The sequence below is a fragment of the Lepidochelys kempii genome, chromosome 1, assembly GCF_965140265.1.
Source record: "Lepidochelys kempii isolate rLepKem1 chromosome 1, rLepKem1.hap2, whole genome shotgun sequence".
Lineage (NCBI taxonomy): Eukaryota > Metazoa > Chordata > Testudines > Cheloniidae > Lepidochelys > Lepidochelys kempii.
In genome coordinates this window covers 190,786,323-190,799,594 of record NC_133256.1, presented here as the reverse complement: position 1 = coordinate 190,799,594, position 13,272 = coordinate 190,786,323, and the positions used below count along the sequence as shown (strand labels likewise).

Below are 13,272 nucleotides of genomic sequence, written 5' to 3'. Positions count from 1 at the left end.
CTTTCCCTCTCATTGGCCCTTTAAACTGAAGTAATTTTTCCTCTCTTGTTTGTGTGTTTTTCCTCTTCTGTTGGATAATACAAATTGTTGCGACTTTCCTTTTACTAAACAAAGCTTCCCCTCTCGCTTTCCCCCATCTCATCCTAGCGTGTGGTGAATCCAGACGGTTACATCTGTGCTATCAGCAACAGACTCGGATGCTATAAACCGAGGCTGGAGTCTTGATTGTACAATCCAGCAGAAACGCAAAGCTGGGATGTGAAGGAAGGAAATAGGCTCTTATTCAATCACTGATATCGTACCATACCTATTAGCAGGGATAGCAGAGAGCAAGACTAAGTCAATGACTCTTTGGTTTTTTACTGTTGGTTTTTTCAAGTTTCCTCCAGTGTGGCAGTAACCCTTCAAAGTCATTCTGCTGTTTATGGCCGTGGCAGGGGGTTTCAGTTGGTGAGCAGTTCTACTTAGGCACAGTTATAGTAAAAGAATGTGAATCCAGCATGAAATCTGATCGTCTTGAATTAATCATGACTTTTAAACTGGATCTTTACTGTCAAATTTCGGACTCCCAATTCACCATTGTTGTACCTCTGCTAGTGGTAATGGTGAAGGCTGCGGTGAGTTCTAAACTGTCCCCATGGAGATGCAGCCTCAGAGATTATGTTTGTAGCCCAGCCTCCTTCTGTAAGACTACCCACTAGCAAAAGAAGCACAGGATGCTACTCTAACATGCTCTGAGAAATTTCTTTGTGGCAGGTGCTGTGGAGTGTCAGAGGTGTGGACTGCACTTACACTCTCTGACTTAGCAATGGTTTTGAAACAGAACCCCTTACACAAATATATTATTCCGCTTCAAGGGCAGCTGTGTAATATTGCCATTCAGAACGTGGGTGAACATGTAATGATCCGCTTTTGGCACGTGTATGCTCTATTTCAGGGGGAGAGGGGTAGGAGGCAGACAATTTTACCTGTTTCCAAACTTGGCCCTTACTTGCTTCTCTGTTTAGGTCCCCATCCATGCTTCAGCATGGTGATGATTGGGGGGAGAAGGAATGGCAAGGAGAAATGCTCTGTATCCAGCTTGATGCTGACTGACTGACAGACTGTCCTTTCTGAAGTGCAGTGTATATCTGTATACTGCACATTTCTTTTTAGCACAATATGTTTCTGTTTTGCCAGCCACATGAAAGAAATAGGAGGATGTCCTACTGGTATTCAAAGCTACTTGGAGGATGTAAACCTTATGTACTGAGGATTGCAGTGAAAGCTTTCAGGGCTATATGTTTAGTAAATGTGCATTTAAGTAATTTCACACTTGATAAAAAGCTACCTACCTGATAGTATTATGCTCTACTGTGTAAATACATCTTGAAATTAAAAATGATCCTTATGAGGACTAGGCGCGGGACATATGTGCAAGAGGTAGTTATCATAGTTTAAACCAATATTAGCTGAAAGCCCCAATTATTTAAAGTGGTATATGCGGAGAAAGTGGGGGCAGTCAGATGATGCAATGAGTTTGTAGAGCTTTTAATTTTGAAGGCTGGAGTAAAAATGTTGATGTGTCACAGGTGAACATGGACTTTAAGATCTTACTCCAGTTTCTTCTTCTCCATGCTCTTATGACCACTGATCATGGTCCAATTCCTCACAATTGGTACTTCTTAAAACAATAGTGTCTTGTTGGTGTTAATTAAAGGGCACTGGCAAAGCAATGTGGAATGGCAGACAAGGAAGATGTCTTTCAGCTTTTAGGTTATGGGTACACTGAAAGAGAGTGACAAGGGAACCAGGGAGATAAAAAAGGAGGAGGTAACCAAGGCAAGTATTCTAGCTGGGGGTAGGTTGGGGTGAGAGAGAGAAGAATGGATGGATATTTTCAAAATGTTATGGAGAAAGTAGTAACAGGATCTGGTGACCACCTGCCTATGTGGGAACAGGAGGAGGGGTTGAAAATAATAACAAGATTACAAAGTTGAGTGACTGAATATTGTGGTCTTGTCAATAACTCTGAAAGAGGAGGCAGAGAGGGTGATGTTACGGTAAAGTAAAGATGAGCTCAGTTTTTGCCCTGTTGAGTTGGTGAAACATCCGAGATACACATCAGAAAGGTAAGCGTGATAGTGGCTAGAGAGGCAATTTGTCCTAATGGATACTCCAGTGGACGAGGAGTCAGGAGACCTAAGTTTCTATTCCCAGTTCTGTCAGTGGCATGTTGTGTGAACTTGAGCAAATCACTTCACTGCTGGTTCCCTTCCCGCTATTTGTCTGTCTTTTCTAGTTAGATTGCAAGTTCGTTGGAGGTGGGGGCTGTCTCTCACTATGTTTGTACAATGCCTCGGAATGGTTGGTTGGTTCCTCTAAGAGTTACTGTAATATAAATACAAATTATGATAATGGAAGTGGTGAGGTGAATTACAGCTGAAATCATTAGTTGAGGTTGCCCATTGATGGGGGAACCTGAAGGACACGAGGTGGAGGAACTGCCATGGAAATAAGGGTCCTAGAAATCAAGTGAGAAAAGCAAATCAAGAGCAGTGGAATGATGGATTGTGGGAAAGGTGACAGAAGAATAAAGGAGGATGAAGATGAAGAGGGCCTTAGACTTAATTACAAAGAAATGCCCAGGGATTTTTGTGAGGAGTCCCTTGTTTTAATAGAAAGAAGGTAAAATCTAAGCTACAAGTGAATCTTAAGGAAATATGAGAAGAAATAGTGGGAGTGGTTAGAGGAGGAGTATTATCAAGGAGCTTAGAGGGAAAATAGAGTAAGGAGAAACAACAGTAGCTGAAAAGGTCAAGGTGTTTTGTTTTGTTTTTTTAAGGACAAGGGAATACAAGATACTGCTTCGACACTGAAGGGAAGGAGCAAAGTCCACCAGGAGGAGTTGGGAATGGGGTTTTAGGGGGAGAGAAACAGAGGGTGGGTCAGATGTATATAGGGAGTCCACCTTGAAATCAGAGACTGGGATAATAAAGCAAAGAATGTAGGGTGGGGAGTACAAGTCACTTCACAGAGCATGTCTGTTTCTTTTCCACTTGAGGATCCCAAGAAAAGAGGTGTGGAAAATGTGCTAGTGATGGTGTAAGACTCACTATTGTGTTTAATGCAAGTACAATATACTTGTTTGTTCCATTTTAATTTGTCAGTACAAGCAGTTACTTCTGCTGTGCACTGGCAACACTTACAGCATACCTGCCTTCAAACCAACTATGATTCCCTTAGTCTTAAATAAAGAGCTCTAAATTGATACCCTGTACAGTGGGATTCAGGCCAGGTGCTGCTTGAGAGCCCTGATCCTGAGTTCTGATCTGGATAGATGTGCCCACACAAAGTCCCCTCAAAATGAAGGGTGTCATTCCCTCTGAAACCACACTGTTTTCTGCCCACATGGACTGCAAAGCAGGATTGGAGCCTTAAAATGTAAACTTGGTCGAGCTGAACTCCTTTTTTTCCTGCCCAAACGTCCTTTGTAGGTGGAATGAGATTTGCATTGAACTGTTTTCTTACCTGCAATAAATATTTCAAATGGTGTAATTACTGGCATGATGGTCATCTGCCCTGCTGGATGTGTGTTAACAGAACAACCTCCTGAGCCCTTTGTAAAATGTAGCTGTATTCATTAAGATTGACCTGTATCACAGTTAAGGAGCACAATAGCTAAAGTGCATTTTGTCAATTTCAAGCCATTATCACTGTAACTATAGTAATCTGGCTTGTAAAGCTCTTTTGATGAGAAGCATTTAATGGGGGACTGTGTAAGCTGCTCTAAAAATGCTGGAAAATTAATAAGGAATAAAAACTAGAGGGGGCACTCAGATATATGGGACAAGAATAATAAAAAAAGAGACAAAATTAGGAGAATGGGTAAAGAAAAGAAGGAAATTTTCTTAGGATAAGTGGAGGCTGAAGGAAACTGATCAATGAAAAGAAACTGACAGATGCAAAGAGGCAGTAAAAGACATAGGATCAAAGAAAACTAGATTAAGGATAAAGAGTGCATAAGAGACAGTGGGAAGAGGAAAATGTAATAGATGGGGGAAATTGTCAAGAACATCTGAGGATAAAAAAATAATAATATAAGAGCAGAAAACCCTTGGAGCTGTTGTGATTAGCGTATACATTCTGGGGTTTATTCAACTCCTTTGTGTGGCAAACTCTCATTAAACCTGGTAGGCACATGCATATAACTCCTAAAGGAGAATTTAAATGTCTTTATTGGTGTCAGTTAAGATAGGATGTAAAGGGATAAACTTTTATTTTTTTATTTTATGATGTATAAAGTTGGATTCACAATTTATTTTGTTTTCCAAAAGTCCCCCTCCTTTCCCTCTGTAGTTTACCTTAAAAGTATTACGAATATCTATCTAGCGTTGGCTTCCCTGTCTTTTTCTAGTATATCTTCCAGAGGAGTAAGGAATAAGAATCAAATAGGTTCAGTCTATTTTTGTTCTTTCACAACCATCAGGACTAGAGGTGTACATTTTCTTTTTTTGTGGGAACTTGGCAGAAATGGACTTAGGCGTATAGTCAACACAAAAAGCCTTCCACTTGCCACTGGTAAATGTATTTCTGAAGCCTTGATTTACAAGCTTTTCCACTGTACCCAAAGTTTTAACAGGAAAATATGTAATGGAACAGTGTCACAGGAATACAGTGGGAGCATATTATTGTTGGGGTGAGTTGTGCAAGTCATAGTGATAATTGTGGATTCTTAATTTCAATTACCTGATGGGGAACTAATCCTTCCAAAATGGAGAAGATGATAAAACTTAACTTGGGGGATTCCTTGCCCTTCTCTTTCACCCCCATTTTGCTCCATGAAAAGTTGGATTTGACTTGTGGTTTTTTTAAAAGGTATTATTTTTGTTAGTGGTAGTTTTGTGCTTGTGCAAAATGAATTAACTATATCCAGCTGGAGATGTAAAGTCTCCATATGGCCTCAATCACCTAAAGTAGCACAGGGGAAACAATGGCTTATATGACTTCAAATTAGGGAGGAAATGAAATCTGTTATTTGCATACACATTAAAATATTAAATAATACAATCTATTGCTTTCATATTCAAGGTGTATGGAATCCTTAAGAAGGTTGAGATTGGGAGCCCTTGGAATATATTAGTTAGAAAATCCTTAAATTCTAACTTTATCCTATGCATCCCACTAATTATTTATTGACAGGTTTCAGAGTAGCAGCCGTGTTAGTCTCCGCAAAAAAACAGGAGTACTTGTGGCACCTTAGAGACAGCTGTAGCTCACGAAAGCTTATGCTCAAATAAATTTGTTAGTCTCTAAGGTGCTACAAGTCCTCCTTTTCTTTTTACTAATTATTTAGTAAATCTTTAGCTTTTTGCCACAAACAATTTTCAATCGGACACCCTCAGCGGACAAAGATTTCTCTTATGTCAACGTTTAAACATCCAATTTTATAGTCACCGAACCATAATATCCACAGGAAATTCACGTACTCCTTTTCCAAAACACATTTAAAATGGTCATCTTTCATGGAACTGATTAAATTTAATATGTGGTTTGTATTTCTTCAGTGTACCAGAAATAGCAGAACCAACTGACACAACACCACCAATTCTTATGAAGTAGTGTGCTCTAATTTTTTTTTTTTTTTCTGGCAAAAAGTGTGATGCTTGTGCACAATTTCTTTCATAAAAATAAAGAGAAAAATAAAAAGCCTAATTTGGGGGCACCTTTTTGGAATGGCTAAAGCCATACTTCTGATAAAACAGATGTGATCCAAAAGTGGTTTCTTCAGGCAGACAAGCCTAGCTGGGTGAAAAATTGTGCTGTTCCTTTTTGTCTCTACAAGGCGCCTTCTCCCATATCTCACATGCCATTTCCTTAGAGGAAAAAGGGTGCTTCCTCTGCCACTCCCTGTTCCACATCAGGAAACCTGTAGGATTGCCAGGGAAGGACTCTACAGTGGCAAAGCTGATTAACACAAAACCAAATGGATGCTTGACTTTACGGTTTGAAAAATACTTTGAATTAATTGAGGGTTTGCAAAAGGTGCCAGATTGCCAGGTTTGGAGACCAAAAACCTCTCTTCTCACATAATTAGACTTTGTGCTCATTAGCACCACAGAGGCAGATGTAAAAAATCAGTCTGTATCCTAGAAAGCATTGAGCATTTCCAGGAAACTTCTGATTGTATCTGGGCATTTGATGTTGCTCAAGGTTCTAGTCTATTGTGGGGTTTTTTTTTGTGGGAGTGTGAAGGGGGAAAAGGGGAGTGGAGAAGAGTTTGGATGGATTTTTAGGTACCAGCCTTGCAGTTTTCTTCTAAAGGGGTGGTCATGTTCTCTGTTCAAGTTGTAGCCATAGTTGCAGCTTTTAACAATATATGGATTACTGTATGTTTACCTGATTTTTTGGATGTTTACTATATGAGTATATTGGTTTAGTTTCATACCAGACTGTAAGGAAAAACAAGCAGGAAGAGGAAGAAGAATAGCTCAAAATAAGCTACCCCTGAGCAAACACATGAGGGTTGCTACAGAACAATGGCAGGGCTATTGGTTCCAAGGAGGCTGGCCTCACTTTCTGCTGAGCCAATCGGACTGGTTTTGTGCAGAAGATCCAAAGCCTAGGAACTGACAAGAACAGAGGAACTTTGATTGGTTTAAAGAGGAACCCTCAATAGAGGAAGTAATTTTTGGGAAGCTGTTTGGGGGGGGGGGGGGGGGACCAGTCTGACATATGGGACCTGCAAGTATGTCTGAAGAAAGTAGGCCTTTCTAGCTACCATCAGCGTAAGCTGTTTGGTAAGATTAATAGAGTTCAAGGCTTGAAGGAACCAACGTGATCATGTAGTCTGACCTCTTATATAACACAGGCCATAGAACTTCCCCAAAATAATTCCTAAAGCATATCTTTTGGGGGTGGGGGGAAACAAATCAGTGATGGAAATTTGATAAATTGTTCTGTTGCTTAATTATCCTCACTGTTAAAAAATATGACTTATTTCCAGTCTGAATTTGTCTAGCTTCAACTTCCAGTGATTGCATCATGTTACCCCTTTCTCTGCTAGATTGAAGAGCCCATTATCAAATATTTCTTCCACATGTAACTGCATATAGATTGCAATCAAGTCACCCCTTGACCTTCACTTTGTTAAGCTAAATAGATTGAGCCCCCTGAGTCTGTCACTATAAGGGCTGTTATCTAAACCTTTTATCATTCTTGGGGCTCTTCTCTGAACACTCTGCCGTTTATCGACAGCCTTCTTGAAGGGTGGATGCTGAACTGGACATAGTGTTCCAGCTGCGGTCACACTAGGGCCAAATACAGAGGTCAAATAACTTCTCTCCTCCTCAAGATTCCTCCATTTATGTGTCCAAGGATCTATTTATCCCTTTTGACCACAGCATTGCACTGCCTGGGAGTTTGTGTTCAGCTGATTATCCACCATGACCCCAAAATCTTTTTTCAGAGTCACTCCTTCCCAGGACAGAGCCTCCCACTTTGTAAATATGGCCTACATTCTTTGTTCCTAGATGTATAAATTTACCGATAGTAAAACACATATTGTTTGCTTGCACTCAGTTCAAGGAGTGATTCACATAGCTCTGTACCAGTGAGCTGTCCTCTGTTATTTATCTCTTCCCCACTTTTGTGTCATTTGAAAAACGTTATTAGCAATGATTTTGTGTTTTCTTCTAGGTCTTTGATAAAAATGTTGAACTGCATTGGGCCAAGAACTGATCCCAGTGGGACTCCAATAGAAACACACCCATTTGATGATGATTTCCCATTTGACAATTACATTTTGAGACCTATCCATTAGCTAGTTTTTAGTCCATTTAATGTGTGTCATGTTAATTTTATACCATTCTAGTTTTGTAATCAAAATCTCTTAGATGCAAGTTATCCGGAACTGCGGATTTAAAAATATCTAACTTTAGTAGCTGCTGTTGAATATCCTCCTAAGGTACTAATAGAATGGAAAAAGTATCATCATCAGCTATCACTACTATTGATTAATGTAGATGGCATAAATGGGCCCAAAAAGTTAAATGTGTTAATATGACCCTGTCGCTGTCCAATATTAAACAAGGATTGGGGTTTGGTATGCAGAAACCTCAGCCTGGTCAGTACCATACATTACCAAAAATCCTTCTTAACCTTTTATGAAAGATACAGAAAAAAGGGGACAACATTTATAGTATTTGAAATGTAAAATGTTAAGCAAGGCTTTCATTTTAAGATCATTCTTTATTCCCTATCCCTTTAGCTGGAAAGAGTCATTAGAAGACACCCTTCCCACCCCTCTTTGACAGTCTTAGAGGGTAAAGATAGTAATTACTGTCCTTTTGGGGAGAAGAGACGTTAGTTGAGATTGGCTGGAGCTGTTTTTGCTGTTAAAATCCCATTATATTTCCTAGAAGACAAAACAAGACAAACACAGAGAGAATGAAAAGAACAGTAAAGATAAGAAAATGCATCTTGTGTCTCTGGTGTTGATGCTCACTTGCAAGAATCTTGCTGGAAAAACACAGGCCTGGCACGTGGTCTTATTAGCCACTTTGAGACCTGGTAAACTTGTTCCAGTGTTGCTATTTAAGGCATTGTATTTAGCTGCCTCTATTGTCACAGGCTTACAGCAGTGTTGTAAAATATACAGTCTTGGCTGGCTAAGCCAAACTCTTTCTTAGACAGAAGGAAAAAGGAGAGGGATAGGAAAGAAGAAATAAAGGGGAAAGGGAAAGGACACAAAGGGGAAGGTGGTATGATGAAGTCTCACATCCCAGTCGGTGTTCAGGATTTGGCCAGAGCCTGTGGAGTGCCAGTGTTATCTGGATCATTGTCTCTGGCCCAGTCGGCTAAGGACATCCCTTGGGATCAGGATAACAAAGGCCCACTGGTGTTATGGTAGATACGAGGGTCTCAGGAGATAGTTAGGGTGGCAGCCATCACGGTGAAACTCTCTCCTTCCTAATCTCCTATCTGTTCATCCATATTTTCCCGACAAAGTTGTTGTGGTGTTGTTTTTTTTTTTTTTTTAAAAAAAAGACCCCCCCCAAAGAGAATGATGTGTAGAATAGCTCATCCCCTCCTTATATTGTTCACCATCTAACTTCTGACATACCAAGTTTGGTCCATTGATATTTGGTCCCACATTTCTCTTATTTACTAGCTATGACTAACACAGTCTTTGAATTAAATCACGAGGCCTTTTTGTTTTGACTAATTCAGTTTTCCTGTCACCCTTCTGCATCTTTTCTGTTCAACACTTGTAATCATAGGTTATTGTGACGTTTTATGAACTTTCATTCATTTTCCATGGTTGAGCTCACAATTAGGCCCACTTATTAAAGCACTATATCTGTTTCTCCCCCCAAATATATAACACAAATATTCATTGTAAATATGCTTTTCTGCATTATTATTGATAATTCTACCATTTTAATCTAATAATGGACCAATACCATTGTTACGATTTTGTTTTGTTCCTAATATACTTGAAAGACTCCTTATTGTCTTTAATTACACTGGCCAAACTGGACAGTCTCTACGCAAAAGAATAAATGGACACAAATCACACAGCAAGAATTGTAACATTAAAAAACCAGAAGGAGAGCACTTTAGTCTTCCCGGATACTCAATAACAGACTTAAAAGTCGCCATTCAACAAAAAAACTTCAAAAAGCAGACTCCAACAAGAAACTGCAGAACTGGAATTAATTTGCAAACTGGACACCATCAAATTAGGCCTGAATAAAGACTGGGAGTGGATGGGTCACTACAAAGGTAATTTTCCCACTGATATTCACCCCTGCTTGTCAATTGTTGAGAATAGACGACTTCCACCTTAATTGAATTGGCCGCGTTAGCACTGACCCCCCCCCCGCCCACTTGGTAAGGCAACTCCCATCTTTTCATGTGCTGTAATATATATACTGCTTACTGTATTTTTCACTCCATGCATCTGATAAAGAGGGTTTTAGTCCATGAAAGCTTATGCCCAAATAAATTTAGTAGTCTCTAAGGTGCCACAAGGACTCCTTGTTGTTTTTACTGGCCATGAAGTTCTCTTGTGTCCCTTTGCTTCACTTATCAATTTTCTGCAATTCCTAGCTTCTGATTTATATTCATTACTATCAACTTCCCCTTTCTTCCATTTGTTATATTTTTTAGAGTTGCTTTCGCTTCTGTAAACCAAGTTATTTTTTAACCAATATGGCCTTCCTCAGTTGTGGCTTTTTGGGCATCTAGTAGATTAGTCTTAAACAATTCCCAATTATTGTTCACATGTTTGTGATTAAATTGTACCTCCCAGCTGATATGGCTTATAATTGTTTTCAGCTTTCTGAAAGTGGCCCCTTTAGAGCACCAATTATATATATTCTTGATCTAGACTTTATTCTGTTTGCACATTATAAATGTGATCAAGGTAGATGTATACAGACTGTTATTCTTACTGTTAAAATAAATAATACTTTAAAGAAGCTGTTTGGTCACTATATTCTCTACTGATCACAGACAGGGGACTGGACTAGATGAATTCTCAAAGTTTGTAACTGGGCACGTCACTCACTACCGTGGCGCCTCCTGCTGGCCATCACAGGAATTCACTTAGGTTGCCAGTGCACCCTCCTCAGGTGGAGTCTCACCTGTTTTCACTCCTGTCTCACATCCAGGACCCATGTCACACCCCGGACAGGGTCATCCTCTTCTGGACACAGCCCTTCGGCTGTGCCCCACTCGGGTTCTTTCTCCACTTCCAGGGGACTGACAGTTCTCTGTCCAACCACTTGCCTCAATGGCAATCTGAAGTCCAGGTTCTAGCCACTTGTCTCAGTGGCAGACTGCAGTCTACGCACAGGCCACTTCCCTCAAGTGGCCAGTGCAGGCAAGGGAGAGGTGGGGGGAGCCTGGGCCCACCCACTACTCCGGGCCCTAACCCAGGTCCCTATTGCCAGCAGCCAGTTACTGTCCCTCCTCCAACTCCACCATCTCTTTCCTGGGCCACTTCTCCCATGGTCCCAGCACTGTCTCTGCCCTTGTATCAGGACCTCAGTTTGGCAGCCATCAGCCTGGAGCTTTCTCCTACTCTGCTGACCCTGCCCAGTCCATGGTGCTCTAACCCTCTCAGCCCGCCCGCCCTCCTCCCTCAAACTCCAGGGAGTTACTGCTTCCCCCTCTGCTCAGCAGTCCCTTCTTATATGGGCCAACTTGGCCCTGATTGGCTCCTCCAATAAACCTTCCTCTAATTGGCTGGCACTACAAGCCTTTTCCTTATTTGCTGTGTCCCATGCAGCGCCCAGCGCCCGCCCCCTGGGTTGCTTTAACCCCTTACATCCCAGTGAGGGGCGGCCGCCCCATCATAAGGTCCCTTCCAGTGCTATGCTTCTATGACTGAGTCCCAAAGGGAAAAAACACAGATGTACAGATCCAGTTAGACTTTCTGGGAAAGCATAATTGATACACAGGGTGCTGTAGACCAGGGCCCAGTCTCAGAGTGGGAGGACTGTGGAATTCTATGAGATATGAAATCTTGAAGCTTGACACCTGAGAGGTTGCACAGAGAGAGAGAGTGTGCTTCAACAAGCCCTGCAACCAAGACAGTCATATTCTCTGCTCACGATGTAGCCAGACTTCTAGCTGAGTTATCCTTCATGTTTATAAGACAGGAAAGTTCTTCTTTGTCACCTTGAATCAGAATCTTCTCCATGAGATGGGTCTAATAATTCAGAAACCCATACATGTTAGAACATGTTGAACTGTATTGATGATGTGTGGCTATCTTAGAAGGCAGGGATAGAAAAGCTAAAGTTTTTGTCTTTGCTTACAGCAGACCATGGCTTTAATGTAAGCTGGTCTGGAATCTTGAGAGAAACAAGGTGGGTAAGGTAATGTCTTTTATTGGACCATCTTCTGCTGATAAAAGAGACTCTTTCAAGCTACATTGAGCACTTGGATGAGAAGAAAGTGGGGTACATATCTTTTCCAGAGAGTTACTATACTTTGTGAGAAAGTAATTGAATTCAGCAAAGTCTTAGAGTAGGTCATGGATGAGCAAACTTTTTGAACCGAGGACCACATCGGGGTTGCAAAACTATATGGAGGGCCGGGTAGGGAAGGCTGTGTCTCCCCTATCAGCCCCCCACACTTCCTGCTCCCTGACTGCCCCACTTAGAACCCCGACCCATCCAACCCTCCCTGCACCTTCTCCCCTAACCGCCCCCTCCCGGGACCCCCGCCCCTAACCGCTACCCGGGACCCCACCGCCTATTCAACCGCCCCTTCTCCCTGTCCCCTGACTGCCTTGACCTCTATCCAGACCCCAGACCCCTTACAGGCCCCCTGGGACTCCTACGCCCATCCAACCCACCCTGTCCCCTGCCTGCCCCAACCCCTATCCACACTCCCGCACTCTGACAAACCCCCTGGGACTCCCACCCCCATCCAACCCCCACTGCTCCCTGTCCTCTGACTGCCCCGCCCCCATCCACACCACTGCCCCCCCCCACCAGAACCTCCGCCCCATCCAACTGCTCCCTGTCCCCTGACTGCCCGCCAGAACCCCCCGCTTCCTGCCTTCTTACCATGCTGGAGCCAGCCACGCCTCCATGCAGCCAGGCAGGAGTGGCGGGCCAGAAAGCTGGTGGCGTAGCACGCTGAGGCTGCGGGAGAGGGGGAACAGCAGGGGAGGGGCCGGGGACTAGCCTCCCTGGCCAGGAGCTCAGGGGCTGGGCAGGACGGTCCCGCAGGCCAGATGTGGCCTGTGGGCCGTAGTTTGCCCACCTCTGGAGTAGATAGTCAAATTTGAGGGCTTTGTTTCATAAGATTACTTGCTTAGTAAATGTGCATCTATGGTATCGGATATCCCTGTCAGATTTATTTGGACTTGTCTTTGTGATTCATTTGTTAATAAAAGACTAAACTTTCCACTCTCTGGAAAAGCAGACTGTGTCATAGCCATGACAAGCTGCTCCGAGGCTAAACAGTCAGTGTAAATGAGAGGAAGAACAGCACATGTGGAGAGAAGAAACCATCCAAATTTCTGTGTTTTGTAAACTGAGGGTGGGATAAAGCCATTTCTGTGGATTGGTGGAATTGGTGTGCAGGAATATTGGTATACAATTTATAAACTAGTTTTTAAATGTGAAGTAATACTTGTATTATAACTAGGATGACCAGATAGCAAGGGTGAAAAATCGGGGTGGGGGCAGGGGTAATAGAAACTTATATAAGACAAAGCACCAAATATCAGGACTGTCCCTATAAAATCAGGACATCTGGTCACCCTAATTA

At 42.2% G+C, this 13,272-nt stretch overlaps 1 protein-coding gene across 9 annotated transcripts in view; it reads left to right on the top strand.

Annotated features, from left to right (window-relative positions):
- The window catches only part of PHLDB2 (pleckstrin homology like domain family B member 2), a 103,110-nt gene that overhangs the window by 902 nt on the left and 88,936 nt on the right, over positions 1 to 13,272 (top strand). The window lies entirely within an intron of this gene.